The sequence below is a fragment of the Theropithecus gelada genome, chromosome 4 (genome assembly GCF_003255815.1).
Source record: "Theropithecus gelada isolate Dixy chromosome 4, Tgel_1.0, whole genome shotgun sequence".
Classification (NCBI taxonomy): domain Eukaryota; kingdom Metazoa; phylum Chordata; class Mammalia; order Primates; family Cercopithecidae; genus Theropithecus; species Theropithecus gelada.
Genome location: NC_037671.1, coordinates 101,359,663 through 101,377,114, shown reverse-complemented (window position 1 = coordinate 101,377,114; position 17,452 = coordinate 101,359,663).

Here is a 17,452-nt window from a genome sequence, read left to right as displayed (position 1 = left end):
TGTGAGGCCTCCCTAGCCACGTGGAACTGTGAGTCCACTAAACCTCTTTTCCTTTATAAATCATCCAATCTCAGGTATGTCTTTATCAGCAGTGTGAGAGTGGAGTAATACATAGAGTTTGTGCAATAATAATAAATAGAAGAAATAGAATTGGAAACTCCAAAAAATAGAAAGGTCATGATATAATCAATATTAAAATTAAATAAAATTTTCTGTAATTTAAGAATAGTCATAGCACTTAAGAAAAAATAATACATTGTTTAAATCTTAGAATGTTCTCCATGACTTGATTCAAAGTTGATAGATTGTAACATAGATGATTAACTATCTTCATATTACTTTTTTGACCTATTACTTTCATGTGTATTTATTCGCTATTATCACAATAATACTATATTCATGTTACAAAAATTAAAGATTATAGAATAGTTGATTGTGTTATGATGAATATTCTAATTACTATTGCTACAAAAGTAATTACTGCAAAACTTAGAGGCTTAAAAGAAGCACTTCATTTGATACTGAGTGTATTAATTAGAATTTGTTTAAAGTTTCATTCTATTTTTAAATTATCTATTTTTCCCCTCTAGGTTAACTTGTTGTTTATCTTCCTTTGCCATGCTAGTGACATTCCCCATATATCAAGTGAATCTAATAATATAATCACTGTTACAAATGAAAGAAAAGAAAAATAGTGGGAACGGGTTCCCTCTGCTATTAGATGAATAGTACTACCTTGACTGGCTTCTCCATTGAGAATAAACTCTGAGTGACATGCGAGTTTTGTGAAATGGCAGCATTCAGGTTACAGTGCATGGTCCTAAATGTTTTGTAAGGCCAGGAAAGGCTGGTCTTGTTCTGAGGCATTCACAGCAATACTAGCATTATTTCTATAGAAAATTACTAATTTTTAAAAATTTCACATAAAGGACATAGAGATTTTGTCAGGTAATAAACCTCTTATTAGCTCTACTCTGGGGAGGAGAGTTTAGGATGTCCAAGAAACATAGTTCCACTACATAGAACTTCAAGTAACCTTTCTCAGTCCCACTCTCAGTTGTCCCTGCTGATGTCAGGACAAATAGTATTAAATAACTAAATTGTTTCCTTCTGTTATTGCAGGCACATGTTGAGACCTTCTATGCTATCACATGTATTCTGTTTCCTCTAACAAAAATAAGTAAAAATATTTTACTGTCAATGACTACTCCTCCCATTATTTAATTATTATGGGGCCATCCATGTCTTCCTAATTTATTTATCTCCAATGATGAGCAGAGTTAATTATGTTGTATCATAATAAAGGTGACTGTAGGGGAAACTAAATATGTCATATGTGTGTGTGTTGAGGGTATGGGATGGGTGTGTGTGCACATGTAAACTCAAAGAATTGAAAAGGAAGGAAAAGAGTTGGGTATGTGTAGAAATGTACTAAATTCCTCATAGATTTATTTATGAGAGGAAAAAAACAATACCAAATGGATAAATCAAAAAATAGAGGTAGAGATAAAAATAATTACAAAAAAATTAGAAATGAAAAAACTATTTTTTTTAATTATTATTATACTTTAAGTTCCGGGATACATGTGCAGAACATGCACGTTTGTTACATAGGTATACATGTGCCATGGTGGTTTACTGCAACCATTAACCTGATCATGATAACCATTAATCATCTACATTAGATTCTCCTTACGCTATCCCTCCCCTATCCTCCCATCCCCAGACAGGCCCCAGTGTGTGATTTTCCCCTCTCTGCGCCCATGTGTTCTCATTGTTCAACTCCCACTTATGTGTGAGAACATGCAGTGTTTGGTTTTCTGTTCCTGTGTTGGTATGCTGAGGATGAGGGCTTCCAGTTTCACCCATGCCCCTGGAAAGGACATAATCTCATTATTTTTATGGCTGCATGGTATTCCATGGTGTGTATGTGCCACATTTCCTTTGTCTAGTCTATCATCAATGGGCATTTAGGTTGCTTCCAAGTCTTTGATATTGTGAGCATTGCTGCAATAAACATACGTGTGCATGTGTCTTCACAGTAGAATGATGTATAAATCTTTGGGTATATACCCAGTAATGGGATTGCTGGGTCAAATGGTATTTCTAGTTCTAGATCCTTGAGGAATCACCGCACTGTCTTCCACAATGGTTGAACTAATTTATACTCCCACCAACAGTGCAAAAGCATTCCTATTTCTCCATATCCTCTCCAGCATCTGTTGTTTCCTGACTTTTTAAAGATCACCATTCTGACTGGCCTGAGTTGGTATCTGATTGTGGTGATTTGCATTTCTCTAATGACCAGTGATGATGAGCTTTTTTTCATATGTTTGTTGACAGCATAAATATCTTCTTTTGAGAAGATTATTCATATCTTTCACCCATTTTTTAATGGGGTTGTTTGTTCTTTTAAATTTGTTTAAAGTCCTTGCAGATTCTGATATTAGCCCTTTGTCCGAAGGTTAGATTGCAAAAAATTTCTCCATTCTGTAGGTTGCTTCTTCATTCTGATGAAGTTTATTTTGCTGTGCAGAAGCTCTTTAGTTTAATTAGATCTCATTTGTCAATTTTGGCTTTTGTTACCATTGCTTTTGGTGTTTTAGTAATAAAATATTTGCCCATGCCTATGTCCTGAATGGTATTGCCTAGATTTTCTTCTAGAGTTTTTATGGTTTTTAAGTCTTTAATCCATTTTGAGTTAATTTTTACATAAGGTGTAAGGAAGGCGTCCAGTTTCTGTTTTCTGCATATGGTTAGCCAGTTTTCCCAATAGCATTTATTAAATAGGGAATCGTTTCCCCATTGCTTGTTTTTGTCAGGTTTGTCATAGATCAGATGGTTGTAGATGTGTGGCATTATTTCTGAGGCCTCTGTTCTGTTCCATTGGTCTATATATCTGTTTTGGTAGTAGTACCATGCTGTTTTAATTATTGTTGCCTTGTACTATAGTTTGAGGTTAGGTAATGTGATTCCTCCAGCTTTCTTCTTTTTGCTTAAAATTGTTTTGCCTATATGGGCTCTGTTTTTTGGTTCCATATTAGTTTAAAAGTAGATTTTTCTAATTATGTGAAGACAGTCATTGGTAGCTTGATGGGGATAGCATTGAATCTATAAGTTACTTTGGCCAGTACGGCCATTTTCACAACTTTAATTCTTTCTATCCATGAGCATGGAACATTTTTTCATGTGTTTGTGTCCTTTCTTATTTCCTTGAGCAGTTGTTTGTGGTTCTCCTTGAAGGGGTTCTTCACATCCTTTGTAAGTTATATTCTTAGGTACTTTAGTCTCTTTGTAGCAATTGCGTATGGGAGTTCACTCATAATTTGGCTCTCTGTTTCTCTATTATTGGTGTATAGGAATGCTTGTGATTTTTCACATTGATTTTGTATCCTTTAATAATGGATTTTGTGAGACTTTGCTGAATTTGCTTACCAACTTAAGGAGATTTTGTACTGGGATGACGGGGTTTTCTAAATATACAATCATATCATCTGCAAACAGACAATTTGACTTCCTCTCTTCCTATTTGAATATCCTTTATTTCTTTCACTTGCCCTATTGCCTTGGCCAAAACTTCCAATACTGTGTTGAATAGGAGTGGTGAGAAAGGGTATCCTTGTCTTGTGCAGGTTTTCAATGGGAATGCTTTCAGCTTTTGCTCGTTGAGTATATTGGCTCTGGGTTTGTCATAAATAGTTCTTATTATTTTGAGATACGTTCCATCAATACCTAGTTTATTGAGAGTTTTTAGCATGAAGGGATGTTGAATTTTATTGAAGGCCTGTTCTGCATCTATTGATATAATCATGTGGTTTTTGTCATTGGTTATGTGATGGATACATTCATTGATTCGTATATGTTGAATCAGCCTTGCATCCCAGGGATGAAGCCAACTTGATTGTGGTGGATGAGTTTTTTGATGTGCCGCTGGATTCAGTTTGCCAGTACTTTATTGAAGACTTTCACATTGATGTTCATGAGCAATATTGGCCAGAAATTCTCCTCTTTTTGTTGTGTCTCTGCCAAGTTTTGGTATCAGGATGATGCTGGCCTCATAAAATGAGTTAGGGAGGATTCCCTCTTTTTCTATTGTTTGGAATGGTTTCAGAAGGAATGGTACCAGCTCCTCTTTGTACCTCTGGTAGAATCACCTGTGAATTTTTCTGGCCCTGGGCTTTTTTTGGTTGGTGGGGTATTAATTACTGCCTCAATGTCAGAACTTGTTATTGGTCTATTCAGAGATTCTACTTCTTCCTGTTTTAGTCTTGGGAAGGTGTATGAGTCCAGTAATTTATCCATTTCTTCTAGATTTTCTGGTTTACTTGAGTAGAGGCATTTATACTATTCTCTGATGGTAGTTTGTATTTCTGTGGGATCAGGGGTGATATCCCCTTTATCATTTTTTATTGTGTCTATTTAATTATTTTCTCTTTTTTTCTTTATTAATCTAGCTAGCTGTCTATTTTGTTAATCTTTTCAGAAAACCAGCTCCTGGATTCACTGATTTTTTTTTTTTTTAAATGGTTTTTCATGTCTCTATTTCATTCACTTCTGTTCGAAATGACTATCAATTGAGAGTGGTTTCAGGCTGAGGACAGAGGCAAGATGGGGAGATCTGGAGACTTTTATTACATTTTAAATTATTTTAAAATTTAATTTTTTACATTTAAAGTTTCTTTGCTATATTCTTCAAGTATGTATGTTTCCATTTATAACTGAAGAAGATAAAATAAGACATTGCCTACCTAGTACTATCTGGGGCATAAGGAACACCAGCTATCAGACATTTAGCATTTCATCTCATCATAATGCCTTTCCTAATGAGGTCATAGATATAATTAGTTGTGGCTGATGGATTTAAGTTTTTCAATCTCAGCTGCAAATATAATTGTTATTTGAAATGTATTAATAATTTGTCTTAGTAATATCAAACACTTTATATATTTAACTTTTTCTGTTGTGACTCTAAACATAGTAAGAAATCTTCTGACTTATTATCTTCACTATGTACAAATTGCACATGGAAAGAAATGCGATCAACATGTGGGTTTTAAGAATCGAAAATTTGGTAAAAATAAATTGACAAATGAATAAACGTATCTAATGTATCAGTAAAGATACTGATGTTTTTGTCCTTCTTTACCATCTAAGAAACATACACTGAGACTTAAAATATATAGATAGAAAATAGAACCTAATTAGTATTTATCATCTCGTTATTAGATTTCAGATTAAAATATTATCATTCCAGTGTAGACTGTATTTCATTTAAAATTAAGACAAACTAATTTTGTTTGATTATGTGTTCATGTGTCAGTTTAATGCCATATTACAAAGTGTGTTATATCATCTCTCATAAACTTACTTTATTTCATAATATAGAATCTCATCATAAAAATATTAAAAATACTCTCTTGCTGCATACCTTATAAACCTTGGTTCATAGTTTAGATTAATTTCTAAATAACTGCGCTTATAACTATGCAAGTTATAAAAAGAAACTTTATAATCTTAATGAGGAATATTTTACCAATGACACTGCTGGAACTAAATATTACAATTTTTAAATTTTTTTATTTTAGCATAAAAATGTACTGTAATATGATATTTTGGTATAAAACATGTTAAGCTAATATAATTAACTTACTTTCATGATAAATATTTCAAAATATACCTTTAAAATATATAGGTAATTGAGTAGTGAAGTAGTGATTTTATCTATGTCACTACAGATGTGTTTTGGTTTGCTAAAAATGTTTAGCAAATTCTGGTTATTTTATAATCTTTCTACTTCCAGATCAAATATAGGTCTTAAGGCATAAAAATGACAATATAATTTAAAAATTCTTTTAAAATAAGAACAATGTTATCCAAGTAAAAACAAAGTCTAAGCAAATCAAATTTAATATTGACATCTAACATAATTTTAAGAATGCTTTGACTTCTCATTTTATGATGGTTGAAAACTGGTGATGCTATATTTCTTAAAACTATTTATTAATTAATAAATTTATTATTTATTTATTTATAATTTATGCTTTTTCATTTATTTTACAGACTACAGTTCATCCTTTTTTTGTTGTTGCTGTTTTCTTTTGGAAACCTCGGTATTTCATTTTTAAAAAAGAAAATATTCATGCTGCTCGGTTGCATGGGTTGTGCTTGTACTGGTCTCTTCTAGAACCCAATGGACTAAAAGAGTTAACAGGTATGTTCTGGGCTTTCCCCTAGCCCCAGGGATGTCTGGAAGTTTTAATCCCCATTAAATCTTCCCTGAAAAAATAACTCGATAATTTAATGAGTATTCATATTCCAGGACCACATAAATGAAAATATTTCAGGGGTTATAATATATAGGAACAAGTAAATATTTCTTATTATCAAGATAATTTATCAAGTACAGAGGAAAAAAAGTGTTGGTGAACTATATGGAAGCTGGACATGTCCCCCTGAAGAGGTCACATATTCACACGAAGAAGTAAAAGTTAAGGAGCTGATGGCTTCTCTCATTTGACGTAGTCTGCACAAGCTCAGTATGTCCAAAGTCACAGTGATTGGGGTACATTAGCATCTATGCCTGGGAACCACAAGACCTCTGCTCTACTGTGGCTGAAGTCTATGTATATGTGGTGCTCATTGAAGGCTATTGTGTTTCACACATTTAATTTTTAACCTAAACTCAAGAACTGCTGTCGGTCAGGTAGATGGGAGATTTTACCAAGCAGTTTTCCTTCATAGTTTGTTCATTCTAAACCTAGAATAACACAATATGCATTTGGGCCAAACTAAACCAAACCAAACAAAACAAAATAAACCACATCACACATTTTGAAAATTATATTAAAATATCAAATTGTTTTGTATGTTACTTGTAGGCATTTAATTGCTAGACTCCAATAAATTTTTTTTAAATGGGAAAAATTTAAGTTAAATCTATGTTTAGGTGAGACTCAAGTCCATTGTAAGAGATCTAAAATATGTAAAGAGTTTTGCTTATTAAAGTTAGCATTCTTGGAAAACTTTGGTCAAAGATTATTTTATATAATGTTAGTTTGCAGACTGCACATCCTCCTATGCCTTTGCAAAGTAATCAAAGTTCACATGTTCAGTAAGCTAGCTCTTGTGGCACCAAAAATGTGAGAATTTATGAAAAGAAAAAGTCATCAGATATAATTAGCAGAACTGTTAAACATACAGCTCATATGCCTTAATGAAATTGCATATTTTAAATGCCTATCTTTTGTTTTAATCTACATATTTTGATGCATTATATAGTTATTAAATTCTTAGTCACTGATCTATATATCAAATAATCTTTATGAAAACTCACATAAGTATAAGAGATTCAACTATATATTTAATATTTATATGATTTACTTTGCATTGAAAAGACATTTAAAAGTAGAACAAATTTACTGCTAAGTTCACATAGCATAAATATAAGAAATTTAGCTAAAGGGATTTTTAGATCAATGCATTTGGTAAAGTGACTTAATTGAACACACACACACACACAAGAAGACGTAGTTGAAGTTCAAGTTTTTGAAAGATAAAATTCAAAATACTTATTCAGCAAATATTTCAAGTAGAATTTTCAAAATTAGATTGTTAGCTCCACAGAATTTAATTTTCCTACCTTCCTCTAATTACTTCAAATGTTTAAAGCCATATATTTAGGAACAGATGCTGTATTGAGTTATATGCTCTTGTGCCTGTACCAAACAAGAATTATAAAGATATATAATAGAATTTTCATTTTCTAAGTAATTATGCTGCCAGGGGCCATGAGACAAGCATTTTACTTTGTTAAGTTCATTCACACGGAGGAAAAACAGTTTTGAAAAATGAAATGGAAGTACTTACTTTGTAAGGATAATTACTTTATTCTAGAAATAATATTCCCAAAAGCATAGCTTTTATAAGGCCACAATAGTTGTTTTTCAGATTTACAGAAACCCCCTAAAACCCACATTAGATGGCCAATAAAGAACACTCCTGGGTTTAATCAATATCTGAAATTATCTTTAATTACACTTTATGCTCTAGGTTTGCCTTTTTCTTCTATGCTTACTTTAAATAAGGGCCATTTGAGGGAATTTAGTTTTTCTGTATCTATCTTGGTAGCCTTATTAATGGAAGTCATTCTTTAGCTTCAGGGTGAAGTGAGCAAGCAGGCTCCTATCAGGCATTGAGAGCCAGCGGTTGATGTTCAGGAATTTTGTGGGCACACTGGTAGTTTAAAATTGTAAATAGTATATTTGTACCATGTATACTGGCAAGTATAATAAATTGATTTTTCATTTGCTTCTTCGTTTTCCTTTTTGTTTTCTGAAGAAACAGTTATTAATTGTTCACCAGCACAGTACTGGTGTGTTGTTCCCAATACTCACATGTGTGAGAAATTTTTATGCTGGCTGTGATTATAAATGGAGTGATTAGTGAATTTCTTTGTGAAGTAATCATTTTTTGCTCATCAAATTCTACCCCTTCTTCTGTACTTTCTTCACTTCGCGTAAGGCCAACTTCTACATTCCAACTACTATTTTTTATAAAGCTGCCAGACATATCTCCGTAGAATGACACTTTCAGCATAATTTCTCTGCTGTCTTACTTGATGCTTTTGTTCAGTTCAGCTCTGGTGCTAAAAACCTCTCTTCAATTTTCTGTTCCTTTGCATATCATTCTTTGCTCCAGCCAAGTGGTTCAGTTTGCTAATGCCATTGTTTTGTTTTGTTTTGTTTCTATAACATTACCCTTTTATCTCTTTATGTTTTCTGAAATATTTGACTCCTACCTATTTACCAACAGTCAAACTAGTTTTTGTTTCATTGGCAGAAAAAAATAAGAGAATATCACGAAATTACCACACTACAAATTTATTTTTTGGCCTAGTAGTTGACCAAATGTTATGAGTAAAGCATATATGATTTGAGAGGTACTTGTTAGGATAAAGAATATACAATATTAAATGTGAAATGATGTTCTAGCGACCATGAAAATTCACTTCTCAGACATCCTGCTACAGGAAATACAGGTGACCTGATAGGGGAGGAAAAAGATTGTGCACTATAGGAGCTGCAAGCATTGGCTACACTTAGTAACAGAAGCCAGGAGAGTATCCTGGAATTGGATTTTTAGGGTGTTATATTGATAGGAAATGAAGTTAGAACTTAAGAGTAGTTAGACCAGACATTCATTTAGGGATGCTTTCTCATGACATGGGATTGTACATTCTGGAAATAACTCCAGGCGCAGTGGTTCTATCTTAGAAACCTAAATAAATAAATAAATAAATAAATAAATAAAGACGATGAATACTGAGCAAAATAAAAATGCCTGAATTTCCCTGGAAGATGGTACAGGACAGAGTAAGGGGAAGTGAATACACTGTAATAGACTTTTTGTGTGGTGCCAGAAGACACGCCAGGGATTATGTTCCATGGGATGACCAAGAGGACATGCCACACCCAAAGCCATTAGAAATGTGCTGGCAAGAGTACAAACAAAACACTAAACTTTCAATAATGTCTCCTCTGGGCAGGACAGTGATGAATTAGGAGAGGTATTCACAGATTTGGACTCCTTAATATAGAGGGATGACGGGGTCCTGAAGTAACAGAGGCCCTATGGCAGCACTTAATCACCAGAAGCCAGGAGACCACGGTAGCCATGATAAACAATGGCAGTTCAGAGGGACAACTAAGGAAGCTAAATCTTACGATTACAACAGTTTGGTAACCCTAAGAGAGAAATGAATGGGCAGAGAACAAGGGGACTTCTTAACATTTATAACCAGAAGACAAGAAAAAAGGTGCAGGAGGCTGAGGGCAATCATTCCAACAAAATGTTATGAATCACTTGCTCAGTTCTCAGATTCAAACCAATTTTTAGATTCAAAATCCATTGACTGAAGAGGTGGCTCAGATCCCAGAAAAAAATATCCCTGCAACACCTGCATAACTATATAAAGCACTGAGGCCATTTCTTTTCCAAGGCGACCTATGACTATTGACCTTATGAACTAAATAAAGATGAGTGTCAAGACATTTTAAGGCCTGTTGGAAACAATTGATATCTAGAAATCCAATCTACCATCATGTCCCACTCGTCAGAGTGAAGATTTACAGGGACCAAATAATACATGAATTCTGGCTGAAATCTAACTCACTTGTTCTATGGACTGAGTTTATGGTCATTTTCCCACTCCTGGGGATATGATTAGAGTTGATATATCTGGAAGTTAAGTAACCTCCACATTTTTTCTTTTTTTTGCCCTTTGAGACTAAGCTATTACACACTGGGGAAACTCAAGTGGAAACAGATCTGAGACTAAATTATAATCAATATTGCCTTCTAGAAGGATGGCTGGCAAAAATTAGTGCCAACATTAAAGACTATGCAAGAGCAGTGGTACCTGTCGTGTCATGGTTTGAATTACCATTACATCCCTGCAGAAACAGAATGGATCCTGGAGAATCGCTGTAATGAGGTCTCATTGCTAGAGAAGATTACAAGGCATACTGCATACATAGGTACGTGCCATAGAGCCATGGGATTGGTGAACACATTATTTTCTATTTCACGTTCCAAAGAGAATCAACAACAGTTTTAATTCATATAGAGTAGAAAATTATAGCTATTTACCGTTTTACCTGAGGCATATGTTAACCATTTTGTCTTACATCACAATAGAGTCTGAAGAGATTTGTACCAACTGGATATCTCATGTAACATCAAGCTTTATATTACAGCCATTACCTTAGCAACATCAAGTTGATCCAATAGATGACACCTGGAGACCTTGGTAAGACACATAACATCCAAAAGGCACATGATAAACATACAAAGTTGCAGGAGCATTCAGTGAAGTTTTAGGGTCCTGCATGTAGGAGCATGCCAAGATATCTTCCTTAATGTAAAAAGCAGATCAACACATGCCGCATCCTCTACCACAAAGAAGAAGGTACTCCAGAAATGGCATGATGAGCACATGAAAACAGTGGCCACAGACGCAGGTCATATATAGGCCTAAGAGCATAGACTTCAAATTACCAATGCCAGTGTGGTTACTACGGTCAATAAATATCCAAATTGTTAGCAACAGAGATCAGTATTAAATCTTCAAACAAAACAATCCTCAGGATCCATAGTTCTTCACACTAACCTCCCTCTTTTAAGTCTACACTTGGAAGAGGAGAACATGGTAGTAATGGAGGGGCTATTTTTCAAACCCACATGAAAAAGGAGATTTTGAAACATAAGGGGTGAAATATAGTGACTATGGAAATGTACCACTCAGATTTACTGCTTTGGGGCACATACTTGACTAATAGCTCCAGCTATCATCCTGCTAATTTACCTCTGTATTCATGCCAAGGACACACTTCTCCTAGGCCGCTCCCAACCAGTAAGAGAACTTGGCAGAGGAAATAGTTCTGATCCCTTCCTATGAGAAGTGAAACTCCTCTCATGGGCAATTGGGGTGCATATAATTCTTAGAAATTTTATTACATTTTGGAAAATTTCTATCGAGTATTTTCAGACATGAACTGTTACAGATAAACCTTCTGTCATACAGCTGCTACAGTTGTGTTCCTTGCAAACTTAGGAGTCCTCATAGATTATGTATTTAGAAAGAAAGAAAAATATGGACATATAGCATGTGTATGATTTTTATGCTACATTACTGAATGACAGAAAAAGGGATCGGTTTTCGTTAGGCATCAATAAGAACTTATTCCTCACACTGGCAATGTTATTTATGTGATAATTAGAAGAATAGTCTGAACATTAGCTTCTGGCTCAGTATGTCTCAAATCCTATTTCTCTTCTACAAATACATACTGCTGTTGCCAAACAACAAAAACTATGTTAATACAAGACTAGGTCTGGTCCTGAGATTTTGTGTTACATTGTAGGTATGTTGGCACACAGTGGACAAAAGAAATATTTCTGAAAGTTATTTGTACAAGAGGATAGCTGGCTATTATTTTAAAAATCTGAATATAGAAATGTCTGTAGCCATATAATCCTCCAAAAATTAACTGTATCTCCAACTCAAATCCTCCTTAGTCAAATCCCACGAATACTCTAGCCTCTACAATGTATGCCAGCCTAATAAGAAGTACGACAGACTTTTTAATGATCACCATTCTAACTGGTGTGAGATGGTATCTCATTGTGATTTTGATTTGCATGTCTCTAATGACCAGTGATGATGAGCCTTTTTTCCTACGTTTATTGGCCATATAAATAATGTCTTTTGAGAAGTGTCTGTTCATATCCTTTGCCCACTTTTTAATAGAGTTGTTTGTTTTATTCTTGTATGCTTATTTAAGTTCCTTGTAGATTCTGGATATTACCTTTGTTATCTGGATAGATTGCAAACATTTTCTCCCATTCTGTAGGTTACCTGTTCACTCTGATGATAGTTTCTTTTGCTGTGCAGAAGCTCTTTAGTTTAATTAGATTCCATTTGTCAATTTTGGCTTTTGTTGCAATTGCTTTTGGCATTTTAGTCATGAAGTCTTTGCCCATGCCTATGTCCTTAACGGTATTGCCTAGGTTTTCTTCTAGTGTTTTTATGGTTTTAGGTTTTACATTTAAGTTTTTAATCCATCTAGAGTTAATTTTTGTATAAGGTGGAAGGAAGGAGTGCAGTTTCAGTTTTCTGCAGATGGCTAGTCAGTTTTCCCAACACCATTTACTAAATAGGGAATCCTTTCCCCATTTCTTGTTTTTGTCAGGTTTGTCAAAGATCAGATAGTTGTAGTTGTGTGGTGTTATTTCTGGAGAGCATGTGGAGAAATAGGAATGCTTCTACACTGTTTGTGGGAGTGTAAATTAGTTCAACCATTGTGAAAGACAATGTGACGATTCCTTGAGGATCTAGAACCAGTAATACCATTTGATCCAGCAATCTCATTACTGGGTATATAACCAAAGGATTATAAATCATTCTACTATGAAGATACATGCACACATATGTTTATTGCAGCACTACTCACAGTAGCAAAGACTTGGAACCAGCCCAAATGTCCATGAATGACAGACTGGATAAAGAAAATGTGGCACATATACACCATGGAATGCTATGCAGCCATAAAAAAGAATGAGTTCATGTCCTTTGCAGGGACATGAATGAAGCTGGAAACCATCATTCTCAGCAAACTAACACAGGAACAGAAAACCAAACACTGCATGTTCTCATTCATAAGTGGGAGTAGACCAATGAGAACACATGGACACAGGGAGGGGAACATCACACACTGAGTCCTGTCTGGGGGACAAGAGGACGTAGAGAATTAGAACAAATACCTAATGCATGTGGGGCTTAAATCCTAGATGACAGGTTGATGGGTGTAGCAAACCACCATGGCACATGTATACCTATGTAACAAACCTGAACATTCTGCACATGTATCCCAGAACTTAATGTACAGTAAATTAAAAAAAAAAAAAAAAAAAAAAGAAATGTGACAGAAGGGTAGTTTGGGTGGAAAAAAGACAGCAACCATAATGAATTCAAATTAAAATACTTAAGCAAATTTTTAAAAATATGTGAAATAGAAGCAATACATAATCTTGTGAATACATTTCTACTAAGACCACCTCCTAGGATCTTGGAAAAGGTCTGGAAAAACATGTGGCCCTGAAGTTTGCATGTAAATGTAATTTAAAAATTTTTCCTTTGCCCCCAACCAATCAACTCATTCACTTCTACTTTTGTATTGCCTACCTCTATTAATAAGATCATCTCAGGCTCAAGATAGAACCCTCAAACTCATGCTTTATTTCTACCTATCATTTTTATTTTATTTTATTCAGGCTGTCAGAGAATTATTTATGTCTCTCTCGAACATTTTATAGACACTATTTTTTGTCATTCTTTTTTATATACCTTTTTCCTAGTTCTTTCTCTTGCTTAGAATGGTAGAAAACTGCCATACTCTCACTGATCTCTCATACTGATGCTAGAGTCACCTAGCATCAAGGGAGAGTTGCTCATATTATTCCCACACAAAACGCTGAAGGAGAATAAAGTTTAAACTACTAAGTAAGGAGTGTAAAGACTATACCAAGTTGTCTTTGTTTATTTTCCAGCTACTTCACCAAATGTGGCATGGTAGAGTCTTTCAGATATCTATGCCTTGTGTTTATTCATTTTTTACACAGAATATTTTTTGATCCTTTTATGATTTGACAAACTCCCAGACATCTATCAAGAGCTAGGTCTTATGTCATCATCCACTTCATGAAGATGGATCAGTTTTCTTCTCTCAAGTCACAAACTTACTTTGTGTTTTTGATGTAATGGTATTTGTATTGATATTGCTTTATACTATGATTTAATATTTTTGTTACATGAACTCTAAATTTAGGGACTATGTCTTGTGGCCCTTTATGTTTGAAGTACCTAGTAAAAATTTCATTAAATCTTTCTTTAATAAATGCCATCATTTACTTACATTTAATAACACATTGAATGCCATTTCATTCCTCTAGTGTTTAAGTCATCTTGCCAATATGATTCTAAATTTTTGTGTGGGGAAAAAAGTTTAAGACTAAGTAAGTCTTTATATGCCTATAATTTTGAACATATGGCTATTTTACCTTTATTTTTCATCACTAAAAAGAAATAAACACACAAATAGCTATAATAAGACAAATGTTAACAGGAGCTGGATATTTGACAAGATGAATAATGTGCACTTAATGGACTTTGCTATTAATTACCCTGTAGATCTAGGTACCTTAGAGTATAATAAATTATCATTATTCAACTTGCTATAGACAAATTTTTTAAATTACTCTAATTGTCATATTTGATATGAAAATAAAAAGCCAAGCCTATTAGTCAAAAGGGAGTTAGGGAAAGGAACTGCCATTTATTTAACATTGTATTTTCACTAGCCAACATATAAAGGTTTTAAGTTGTTTGATGATATTTTAATGATATCAATGCAAAAAGAAATATCTTTAGATATAATGGATGTTATTTTAGGTAATAATAAATAAATTTAGGCAGTAGACATTGAGAGATGACAAATAGTGAATAAGAACAATAAGAAAGATAATGACACACATTTGAGAGATCAACAAAGGTAGAATAATCTGTACTCCAGGACGGCTTAGATGTAGTGCTAACCTGGACCAAAATGTAAAAAGGCGAATGTCACATTCAAGGTATTCCTTTTTGAGGTTGAACATTACTATTTAGAATGGAGTATAATTTGGCAAAAAAATTAATGGCATCTCAAAAAAGATGATCAAAATAAAATGAATAATAGTTCCTTCTCAGTGCAGTAATAGTGCTGTGACCCATTTTGCTTCTGTTTCTTTTACAGTTCTGTTCTCTTTGTTCTAAGGACTGCATTGCCTTTTTGAATTTCTTCCACTTTATGGCTCTAGACACACCAGCATTATTTGATTGAGATATATCTATTCCTCTCATGTTTACTTGTGTACATCATTACAATTTTTTGTTAACCTGAATCGAAATATGGTTTCATTTCACACACAGGCTAGCACAACCAAGTTGAAATATGCTATAAATTGGGTTAAAACAGGTGAATTATTACAGCCACAATACAGAATCATATAGAAAGACCAAGTCTGGCATGGTAAGTGGCCAAGTGGACTAGAGGCCAGGGAGATCTTTAGAAGTTTGAATATATTTGTTTTTCCTTCAGTAGAAACCAGAAACAGAATTCGGGATTAGGAATACATCACAGGTGAAGACTCCAGAAAACTATTCAAAGGGAAAAAAGACGGTAGTAACACAACACTGGGCTCCTGAATACCCAGTGGAAAGTTCGGTATCTGGAAATAACTGACTACACAGCAAAATCCTCATGTGTCATCAACCTTCATACAATACAGAAGCAAAATTAATCTCTACCACCAAATATTTACTTACCACAAAAATTAACCAACCTGCAAGAGTGACTGACCCCAAAGTGTGTGAATTCTTTTAGGCATTGTAACAAAATAGAAATACATATTGCAGCATGTTTTCTAACCTCAAGAAAGTTTAGATCCAAGAAGATGGCCCAAAATGTAATAATAGAACAAGCAAATAGTAACATGTAACATGAGAGAAGACCAAACAGAGAGTAAAAGGAAAGGCAGAGTCCCATTATGTGCCTTTAAGCAAGAAAGCCAAAGAAACAAGTATAATCAAATTCTACCATTTTTTACTGTATGTAACAAAGAAAATGTTACATAATTCACATTTATTGCATTTTCTGTATACTGAAGTTGAGATAAGTGGTAGTGAATGTAGAGACTTACTATTTATTTAAAAAGAAATGTAGCCATAATGGTTAATTTTTTGTAGCAACTTGACTAGGCCCCAAGGTGCCTGAACATTTGTTCAAATGTTATTCTGGTGTATCTTTGACAGTATTTCTCGATAAGATTAATACTTGAATCTGTAGACTGAGTAAAGCAGATTAACCTTTCTAATGTGGATGGGACTCATCCAATACATTGAAGACCTAAATAGAACAAAAAGGCTGAGTAAAGGTCCTGTGTGACTGCCTGGAGCTGGGACATCTGTCTCTCCTGTTACCAGGCTCAAACTAAGACATCAGCTCTTCTGGGGTGTTATTCCTGCCAGCTTTCAGACTGAACTATGCCATCAGCTCTCCTGGATCCCTAACTTGCAAACTGCACATCTTTGGAATCCTCAGGTTCTGTGATCACATGAGCAAATTTCTTGTAATAACTAACTCAATAGCCTATCGGTTCTGCTTCTCTGGAGAACCTGACTAATGCAGCCTGGTTCCAAATACTGTGTCCTCTGATTTTTCCCTAAATGTTTTTGTTGTTGTTGTTTTGTGTCCTTTTTTCTTTTTGAATATAGCTGGATACATGCATACATGTATACTAACTACATATATTCTAACTATATGAATCACTTTGGTACACCCAACAGCAAATTGGAGAAAATGTGCATCATTTTTTTTTCTGTTTCTAATATTCAATGCCTTCCTTTCTATCTTTGAAGACTCATTTTTTATTTTATTTTATTATTACTTCTTTTGAGACAGAATCTCACTCCGTCTCCCAGGCTGGAGTGCTGTGGCGCGATCTCAGCTCACTGCAACCTCTACCTCCCGAGTTCAAGCAATTCTCTGCCTCAGCCTCCCGAGTAGCTGGGATTACAGGTGCCCGCCACCACACCCAGCTAACTTTTTTGTTTTTTTAGTAGAGACGGGGTTTCACCCTGTAGGTCAGGCTGGTCTATGGACTCCTGATCTCGTGATTCACCTTCCTCGGCCTCCCAAAATGTTGGGATTACAGGCATGAGCCACGGCCCCAGGTCAAGATTCACTTTACATAGAAAACCCTGCTTTATTCTTTTATTGTATGTACTAATTTGTATTGAATCCACACTTGCTTTATAATCCTTTATTTGCAATCTCTTACAATGAATGCCTATAAA